The following is an 11,115-nucleotide window of genomic DNA, read 5'->3' as shown; positions in this document are numbered from 1 at the left end:
CAGCCCATTGGATGCTGGGCAGTCATGGGTATTCTCACCTTGTCTCTGGCCAATTGGGCCAGGAATTTGAACTATTGTCACCAGGTGGGATTTGTCTTTTCTTGAGCAGCACTTATCTGAGCCAGCCTGGCCCTTTGTAAACACTGTTTCATAGAGTACTTCCAATAATTTTTTATGAGGATAGGTGTTTATTATCTACATGTTACCAGTGACGAGAATAAAGATCAGAGAGGTAAAGTCATTTGTGCAGGGTCACACAATTATTAAGTTTTAGTGCTAAGGCCTGACTCCACACTTTGACTAACTAGGAAAAATAGTATATGTGGGAGAAAATTTAAAGAAGGCCAGTTGGCCTATAGTCACATGGAATATTAGTCTATGTGATTTAATCTTCTCTACAACATGTTAAGAGATGCAATATTTTAGATACCTCCCTCAAATTCCCAAAACTTGCCCATTTTTTTGGTAGAACAACAAATGTGACTCATTTGATTTGTCCTTCACTGGGTATTCACTGTATCATTTCATTTTTGCCAATGTGAATAGATTGTTTTATCTTGATATCAACATAAAATGAAGGTAGTTTCCAATATTTACCTTTCTTCCCTTTGAAAATGACCCTTCCTTCCCCTTTTTAGAGTTAAACTCTAATAACGTTTTTTACTTAATAATTTGTTATTCCCCATTGCAAGAACAGCAATGAAAGGGGGGCTAGGTCAATGAATAAGCAAATTTATTTCCTTAATTTCAATGGGTAGATGGCAGCCATATGAAGTACTTTCCAGAGATTTAGCTCCCAAAGATTTTAGAGAAAGATAGTTCTTCAAGGTCTTTGTTTTGTAGTCTAAATTTCTCCTAATTTCATTATACTTAAAAAAGAGTTTGAAGGGCGCGTGTGCATGCGTGCCCAAGATCCTGAGAGGAGAACGGATGAGAAGGGATTGCGGCGTGGCTATCCCCCCGGGGGGTGAGTTCTCGCTTTTTGTCTCTCTATCTCTCTCTGTTTGTCTGGTGAGTGCACACGCCCTATAGCAAAAACCTCTCCAAGAAAAAAAAAAGTTTGAAAGTTTGTTATTCTAACAATTTTAGACTAATTTTCTCATGTGCTATTACTATTTTTCTCCCTGTATCTCTTTCTACCAGGTTTTTAATCCTTTGCTCCTTACCTATCACAAAACCCTTTCTATATTTATTGTATCAGAAAATTGCTAGGCCAGAGTCTTCAGTTCTATCATATAGTCAATTCTTGTGCTCCAAGCAATTTAAGGATTTAAAGTTTAGACTTCTGATATAGAAATGGCATGACCTAAGAAGTCACTTTCTCACTGTCCTCCACAAAATAGAATACTCAAATGCTGTGACTATGTGACTTCAGATGTCTGCCTTCAAATTAAGCAAGCTTTGGCCATTGCCTCTGTTAGGATCAGAAAGAACTAATCTTTAAGATCAGGGGTCCTTGACCCCCCAGAACCAGGCCACATAGCAGGAGGTAAGCAGTGGAGAAATGAGGGAAGCTTCATCTCTATTTACAGCTACTTCTCATCGTTCACATTATCACCTGAGCTCCACATCCTGTCACCTTAACAACAGCATGAGATTCTCACAGGAGCAGGAACTCTACTGTGAACTGCACATGTAAAAGATCTAGGTTGTGCATTCTTATGAGAATCTGATGCCTGATGATCTGAGGTGGAGCTGAGGCAGTGATACTAGCACTGGGAGTGGCTACAAATACTACATTATCGTGAGTTGTATCATTATTTTATTATAAACTATAATGTAATAATAATAGAAATCAAATGTACAATAATGGTAATAACACTTGAATCATCCCTAAATTATCCCCTCATCCCCTGGTCTGTGGAAAAATTGTCCTCCATGAAACTGGTCCCTGGTGCCAAAACGGTTGGAGACCACTGTTTTAGATGACCACTATGGCTTGAAGTATCCCACTTATTTTTGTTCATTGGTAATGGCAAATGGTCAACTTGTCACCAAATTTCATGGCATAAATGTTGTACCTTTAAGGTCGGAGCCTCCTGTAGTTGATGGGAGTTTGTGCCAGAGTGCACGATAGGAGAGAGTCACTTAGAGACTCAAGGACCACCAGGTATAACCACTACTGTTACACACCACATTGACTTGCTTGGGATGCCAATTATTAAAGACCAAATAAATACCTAGCAAAAACATAGTGTTTTTAATTTTCCTTTCCAGATAGGAACATTCTGGATCTATTGTTCTATATATGAAAATTTACCATTAGGAAGGTAAGTACACTGTGTTGAAAGTTTGCATTCAATAATAATCCCTGTGCTTGCTCTGAAGATCCAGAGGAAGTCATAGCAAGGAGATGGGGAAGCACTTTCACTGTTCTCTCCTTGAGCGCCCAACTCCCCCTGCTGCCCTCCAGTGAAAATTCAACCAGGAAATCCCACTTGTGTAAGAAGTCCCCCTTAGGCGAAAGTGGGATAGAGCAAGCTTTGCCAGTAAGTGCTAACCTTTTGACCCTTGAAGAGACCTCATGTTGAAATGCTTAGTAACCAACATTTCTTAATACAATATAAATCCACTGACGACCACATGAGAAATTACGCAGATAGGTCTTTCTTTGAAAATGACTGGCAGGTGGAGAGGAATTGTACAGCATTGGCCCATATGTTAACTGCTTTTCTTTTCAGGTCTGAGAATAAAGCCAACGTAATCATTGTAGCAGAACTACATAACAGTATGTCCATGTTCAGTCCTTCTGTTCATGCTGTCCCAGAGTAACATTTGCCAAGAAAAATAGATAGTTACACTTAGAACCTAAGTTGCCTAGTCTAATGCAACTGTATAAGTATGTGTGAATACCCTCTATGTGCAAGACACTTTAAAGACATAAAGATGGATTAAATATAACCTTCTTTCTCTTGGCATCTCTGGCATTGGGAACTGTCAAGGTGAACATGTGGCTGAAGATACATGGGCTCAAGGCTGGAAAAGACAAATCAATGTCAAAATCAACATTTCTTGCTTACTCCTAAACTGATGACCAACCTCCACCTGAAAGTGGGAATAAGGTCCGAGCACTAAATGTGAGTCTTGGCTACTTGTGAGCCAATTTCTGTCTGGTTAAGAAAACCCATTTGTTCAATAAATATTTCTAGCACCTACTACATTCCAGCTACTAATTCAAGGAATCAGAACTACAGCAATGAACAAAAGAAGCAAAAATTGTTGCCCTCATGGAGATTATATTTTGCTAAAATCATTAGTTCCAGCATAGACATCATAAAAATAGATATGTTTTCTATACAAAGTCATCAGAGAATATGTATTTTATGTCTTTTTTTCTAGGAAATGTTTGTTGATTCATAACTGAATTGAAAATGAATTCTTTCCAATAATATTAATTATACCCTTATTAAATAAGTTAATAGCATACTGATACTAAAATTAAGAATAACTGTAATATGGATTAAATACATACATTTTTAAGTTAATGATTTAAAGATTTCGAATATACTTAACATGTTGACAACTTCAAAACCCTTTTGTGAGTTTGCTGTTACTCGTAAAGTCTTGAGTCTCCCTGGATTGTGGTTTTTGGCTGCCAACATAATCTTGGCTTTTTTTTTTTTTCTGACAAATGTAATCTCTTGAAGAACTTGTCTTTCTCCTGAGAAATAGCAATCCCACATGTGTACTCTTGTCAAGGTCCCAAACTTTTTTTTTTTTTCATAATTTTGCTACATTTCTATGAAGTAGTTGGAATGGGTCAGACATTTCCTAGTAACATCTTTTTAATATAGAGAGCTATGGAAATTAACAGTCAAATGAGAATATGTACCATGTGGAAAAGCCAAAAAATTGGTTTTAAACCTTTACAGTTTGCATTCATCAGAAGAACTCAAAGAGAGTGATGTCACGAAGAAGTCAATAGTGGGTTTCTGAGGCAGCCAGGCAGCGGGTGTCTGTGACCAGCAAAGCTTTTGGATTGAGTCTGACCTTCTCTATTGCCTCACTGTACAACCTTAAGTATGTGGTAAGTGCTTTGGGTCTCCCTAACTCACTCCAGTTTATCTATTTTTTTTGGGGGGGGGAGGTTTTTGCTATAGGGCTCATGTGCTCTCCAGAAAGACAGAGAGAGACAAAGAGACAGAAAGGGAGAAATCACCTCCCAGGGGTGATGGCCATGCCATAATCCCTTCTCCTCCATTCTCCTCTTAGGATCTTGGGCACACATGCACACACACCCAGCATGAGTTTAAGCCACCGGGTCTTGGACTCAAACCGCGGTCAACTACGTGGGAGTCCAGTGATGTAGCCATTACTCCATCTGCTGGTCCCAACCCCTCTCCATTTTAAACCTATGTCTGGCCTTCAAATAATGAGCAACCCTTCCCAGACAATTCAATGACTTTTATATCCAATAGAATGAATGTCTGTGAGTAATCCTATTTAGAACCATGTACAACAATCCATGTTCATCATAGCATTTTGGTTGATATTGGCACTAATCTCAGGAATTTACAACTGGCTCCTTACTTTTCAGTATCAAAGGATACTGACATGATTTCCTTCTAGATACAAAATAATTTTAACAGAAAATTTTAAATCACACTATCTTCCCTAGTTCTGTTTAGATTGATCAGCATTGGCGTCTTAATGAAATCCAAATTGTAATATTGGGGAATGCACAGGAGAAAAATATAATCTTCTAAATAAAATGAGAGTGAGAGACTGGGCTAGCGAGTTGTTTTCAAATTATTTCAAGATCATATCTCCCTCGTTTTGTAACTCATTTCTTCACCCATGAAAATAAATAATTGCACAATATTTTCAGAACTTAAACCAGGCTGAAGTCAGGCAATAAGACTAAAGCAAGTGAACTTTCACATTTCCTTAATTTTTGTAAGAACTGTATTTGTTGCACGTCTACACTAAGTGAAAACTTCAGATCTGTCTCATTAATGACTGAGACATATTCCATTACTAAAACTTCTTTTCAGTAAAAATTGTATGGAGAGTAAAAGTGACAACTCCTCATCATCGGACTGAGAAACCACTTCTTTTTTTTTTTTTTTTTTGGAGAGATTTTCGCTATAGGGCGCATGCACTCTCCAGACAGACAGAGAGAGACAGAGAGACAGAAAACGAGAAATCACCCCCCAGGGGGGATGGTCACGCCACAATCCCTTCTCCTCCATTCTCCTCTCGGGATCTTGGGCACGCACGCACACGTGCCCGGCGTGAATTTTAAGCCACCGGGTCCGGGACGCGAATCATGGTCGACTACGTGGGAGTCCAGCGACATAGCCATTACGCTAACTGCTGGTTCCCAGAAACCACTTCTTAATGAGACTGAATTTTTATGTGTTCCCAAATTTTAACAACTAAGAAAAAACCTAAATGCCAACACAATGACAAAAAAAAAAAAAAAACAACAGGTGGACTTTCTGCTTGTTTGCATTCTTTTTTTTATTTTGGAGAGGTTTTCGCTATAGGGCCCGTGCGCTTGCCAGACAGACAGAGAGAGACAGAGAGACAGAAAGCAAGATATCACCCCCCAGGGGGGATGGCCATGCCACAATCCCTTCTCCTCCATTCTCCTCTTGGGATCTTGGGCACACACGCACACGCGCCCAGCATGAGTTTTAAGCCACTGTGTCCGGGTCGCAAATTGTGGTCGACTACGTGGGAGTCCAGCGACATAGCCATTACGCTAACTGCTGGTTCCCTTGTTTGACTTCGTAATCTAACATGAAGTTCATGAGCTAAAGGAACGCTAGGTTTACAAGAATATTAATATAAACTGCAAGCCTTCTTTCTGAGTTATATATTATCATAACTCATTTGATTTTCAGTATTTGTTTCTATCATAGCTTATAATATGAAATGTGATCATATAATAAAGTTGACTTACTTTAGGCTAGATTTTTGTTTCATCATGAAAAAGAGCCTGAAAGTTTACAGGGAAAATAATTTATTTCAATTTTTCTTAAACTGTAAAGTCACATAGTATTGAAATGAGTTGTATTAAGGGTATAAAATGAATTCAAGAACTGGTCTAGATATGACAAAGGTCAATGCAGGTTTTTCTTGGTTACATTAACCTTCCTATTACCATGCTAATGAGATTTGATTGTTTAGATAAGTGGTTCTCTAGGAACATGTTAGAATTCTCTAGTGAGTTTAAGAAAACAATACCAGTAATCCTCCCCAGACCAAACTGAATCAAAATTTCTAGGGTTAGGACTCGTGCATGCACGAGTTAGTCCTTTAAAACATGAACTAACCCCATATCTATTGGGGAATCAGAGATTGTTCTGAATATGTGTACATGCCTTGACTCTTTCTTGGTGTTTCAAGACCTAACTAATAGGGAGTTATTAGTTCAATTACAAAATGCCCCATATGATTCCAATATGCAGTTAGATTTGAAAATCACTGACATAAGTCTTACCAAGAAATATGAAGGATCACATCACCTGTGTTCTAGAAGATGCCTTTGCACATCTATTCCAGCAGATAGCAGTAGAGAGAAAAAAAAAAAAATAGGCCAGATGACAGTCTGGATAAGAAGCCCAGTCATGCCCTTGGGTACCACAAAAGAATTTTTAATGCTTGAAGGATGTTTTTGAAATTATTCTCAACATTGTGATATTTGTCTTATTTGGAAATTTGAACTTGGGTCAGACATATGGGAACATCAATGCAGGCAACCAAGGCAAAAATTATCACAAAATAGATTTTTCTTTTTCTTTTTTTTCTTTCTTTTTTTTAAAAGTTTATCCATTTATTTTTTCCATGAGTGAAAGAGAGAGAAAGAGAGACAAAGAGACAACACCCTCAAGCCCAGCTCCAGCCAGCCGCAGGCCACGGGCATGCGCATGCCTAGTGCACTCAGGAAGCTCTCCTGACAAGAACAGAACTTGCCCACTCCGGTCATCCTTGCAGAGCATCTTTTTTCACTGCTGTGACACTGTCTGGCTCTTTGAATTTTTGAAATGTAAAAATAATGGGAGAAATATCTATTTAAGTCTGTATTTATCATGTTTCAAGTCATTATGACTTTCTGAAGAACCGTGGAATTTAAAGTTAAAAATTAAGAAAGTGGGACCAGCAGATGGCATAATGGTTATATCTCTGGACTCCTATGTAGTCGACTGCAGTTAGAGTCCCAGACCTGGCAGCTTCAAATTCACACCAGACGCATGTGTGTGTGTGCCCAAAATCCCAAGAAGAGACTAGAGGAGAAGGGATTGCAGCGTGGCCACCACCACCCTGGGGTGTTGATTTCTTGCATTCTGTCTCTCTGTGTCTCTCTGGCAAGCACATGCGCCCTATTGCAAAAATCTCTCTCTAAAAAAAAAAAAAAAGTTAAGAAAGTATGTGAAGCAATAAATATGTTAACTAGTTGGATTTAATCATTTCACAATATATGTGTATATATCAAAATATCATGATGAACACTGTAAATATATACAATATTTATTTGTTAATTATACCTTGATAAGGCTGGGAGGACAACATTAAAGGTAGAAGAATATGGATATCATGAAAATGTTAAACCTTAAGAAGTTAATCTCTATAAGCCTCAGTTTTTTCATTTGTAAAATGGGGGTTGGATGGAAAAATAATGGAAATGCAAGCCATTTAAAAAATTTTAAAGTGTAAGTGTTCTTTTCTTTGAAGTTGGCTTTTGAGTATATTGTAATTTCAAAGTCAATCTCTTAGCAATAATTTTTTTGAGAGCTCACCATATGCAGAGCCCTCAGTTAAGTACTATGGCTTGGGCCAGCAGGTGGCATGGTGGTTAAGGAGCTGGACTTCCAGGGACCAGCAGTTGACTTAATGGCTATGTCACTGGACTCCCATGTAGTCAACTGCGGTTCGAGTCCTGGACCCGGTGGCTTAAACTCACGCTGGGCGATGTGCGTGCATGCCCAAGATCCTGAGGGGAGAGTGAAGGAGAGGGGGTTGCAGTGTGGCCATCCCCCCTGGGGGGTGATTTCTCACTTTCTGTCTCTCTGTCTCTCTGTGTCTCTCTGGCGAGCACACATGCCCTACAGCAAAAAAAAATATAAATAAATAAATAAATAAGGGCACTGTAGTCCCATATGCTGACAGATGACAGTTCAAGTCCTGGACCTAGTTGTTTTCTCTCTCTCTCTCATGAGCACATGCTCTATAGAAAATTTTAAAATAATGACAATCATAAATTAAAAACAATTTTTAAATAAAAATAACTGAGACCTATTGAGGACTCTGCCTCATTATGAAATATGGCTAAGAATGCTCTCTAAATATGCAGCAATTGTCCTAAATACCTGTACATGCCTCCACTCTTTCTTGGTGTTTCAAGACCTAACTAATAAGGAGTTATTAGTTCCATTAAACTTATTTAAATGACTAAAATTGGACATTATCATTTCAGCAAGTAGAAAGAAAATTGCTACATGTTAATGTGCTGCTCCTGGCCAGCAGTCAAGTTTTAAAATGTTTATATCCCCAAATCCTCCTACCCCAAAAGGCTTAACGAAGATTTTGGTCGGAATTAAATTTACGATACGGTAACTGGACATTTGGTTTTTAGTGAGTTGCCATATAATCCCCTTAGAGTATTGCATTTCATCTATGTAAATATCTACAATTTGCAGATATCTGTCTCTACTCCAACAGATTGCAAAAGATTGTTGATAATATTTGGCCTCCCAAGAGCTCATAGATGTGTTTACAAACTACAGTCAGCATTGCAGTCAAAATAGTGAGTCTCCACAGTCAGCTGGCTGGACATTTCACAACACACAGCCTTACATTGGTCAAGTTTAACTCTTGATTGTGTGCTTTAACTCCCCGACTGCACTGTAGTTGCTGAATGGCAGGGGACTAACACTTCTGTGTCTTTTATTGCAGACCCTCAAAGATGCTCCATCATCCATGGAACGCTAAGGCTGAAAGGAATGTGAGGCCATCTGATCTAACATCGTCATCTACAAAGTGAGGTTTAAAGACCCTCGGAAGTTGAAAGACTTGCCCAAGGTTACTCAGTTAGTAGAAAAATGAAAACTTGAACCTGGGACTAACTCCTATAGCTATGGGGGTGGGAGAGAATCAGGAAGAAACATGAAGAAGCACATACAAGACCTGATGGTTTGAAAGGCTGCCACTGAAAAGGAGTTAAACATGTGGAGTCATTCTTCTCCCCCAAGTTCCCTGCAGGTACCTTCTGATGGAGGGAAACCAGGCTGCAAGTCTGGTTAGAACACATGAAAGCAGAAGGAAAGTAATGGCATTTGAAGAGATACAAGTATATGGGGGGAAAAAAGTGGGAGGGATCTCCTACCCCAACCTATCCCCAGGAACTTACCGAGCTGGTTCAGATCTGGTTCTGGAAAGAGAAGAACAAACTGGTTTATGAAAACTCCAAGTAAGGGCTTTCAGGACATCTGCACACATTGGTTTGTATTTAGCTAAGTAAGATTAATGCAACTGGAATTTATAAATAATAAAGCACTAGGCCAGCAAGAGGGAATTTATGGTCCATCATTAACATATTTCAATCTGAGAAAGGCTTAGCTTTCTTTGGGGCTGTTGGAATTTGGAGCCGGAACAAAACAGTATCAAGAATGCTACAGAATTTAGTCCTGGCTTTTAAAATGTAGACTGGCCACATTTGTTCCCTTCATCACAGGAAAGACTCAGCTTGCTGTAAATAAAGTTCCCCTGTTCTTTTCTCATTCTAACGTACATAGGAAGCACACCTCTCTTATTACATTTAAACCCACACATGGTTAATATTCCAAAGGCTGACAAAATGCATAAAATAAACAGGAGAACAGCTTTACAAGTAGCCCTTGTGTAATGTAGTGATTTGGGACATCCTTGCACTTGAAAGCTTACAAATTTAAATATCAATTTCAGCTGTGTTGCATGATTTATGACAATGAATCTCTGAGGCAGTAAAGACAGTAAAACAATTAGTATTGTAACTCATGTCTCCCTAGCACAAGACCCAGTGCATGTGTGTTGTCACAACGCCTGGCATGAGAACAGTTCATGAATCTGCTAACACAAGTTATGTTAGCAGGGGTCAGAGAAAATGTAGTTTCTCTAACCTGAGGGTTGGGCTCTGCCTAATAATGAGTATTTAGGAACCAAAAGCTAATTGTGCAAAAACCCAAGTCTCAGATCTAGAGGGATAACCACTTAAAGCTAACATAAATTAGCTCATGTCCATCAGTTTAGTACTAAAAACAAAATAAATCCAGACCAGACCAGAAGAACTGAGAACTTAATCGACAGGAAAAGGGATTACTCTTCTCTGAACAGAAAACAGCAAATAGTAATGACCCCACCCCCACCCCAAGCATCCGTGTGAGTATTAGTCACATATACTTACCAGTCTCCAAGTTTGTACATCATGTGAAGTTTCTTGGAAGCAGAATGCCACACTAACAAGAATCAATGGCAGAAGAGCTTATTGGGTTCTGAGGGTGGCCATGATGCAAGTAGAAAAGTTGCAATGGAGACAAGAGAACAAAGAGATCATACTTAAATAATTATGGAATCCAGCTACCACTTTGACTACAGGAACATTTTCCTTGTGGAGTTTCCTGAAAGCATGAGCTCAAAGTACTGCAACTAAAACCAAATTCAGCAAAACATAAAATGTCCACAGGGTGGGCCTCACAAATAAACTGTATAAGAACTGTAATGTATCTAGAATCTTTTAGGCAATTTCAGTTGCCGCATTTCAAGATCTATTCTAACGTGCCTGGGTTGCTACCATATCAGGGATTCCTCAGGATGAAAACTTGGAGAAGTCAGGGACCAGCAGTTGGCATAAAGGCTATATCACTGGACTCCAACATAGTTGACTGCAGTTCAAGTCCTAGACTCAGTGGCTTGAACTCACTCTGGGCCCATATGTGTGCGTGCCCAAGATCCCAAGAGGAGAATGGAGGAGAAGGGATTGCCGCATGGCCATCCCCCCTCGGGGGTGATTTCTCGCTTTCTGTCTCCCTGTCTCTCTCTGTCTTTCTGGTGAGCACACACACCCTATAGCAAAAAACTCTCAAAAAAGAAAGAAAGAGAGAGAGAGAGAAAGAGAGAGAGAGAGAGAGAGAG

The sequence above is a fragment of the Tupaia chinensis genome, unplaced genomic scaffold, assembly GCF_000334495.1.
Source record: "Tupaia chinensis unplaced genomic scaffold, TupChi_1.0 Scaffold140534_1, whole genome shotgun sequence".
In the NCBI taxonomy this organism is placed as follows: Eukaryota; Metazoa; Chordata; class Mammalia; order Scandentia; family Tupaiidae; genus Tupaia; species Tupaia belangeri.
The sequence above is the reverse complement of the archived record's forward strand: the minus strand, read 5'-3'. Positions refer to the sequence as shown.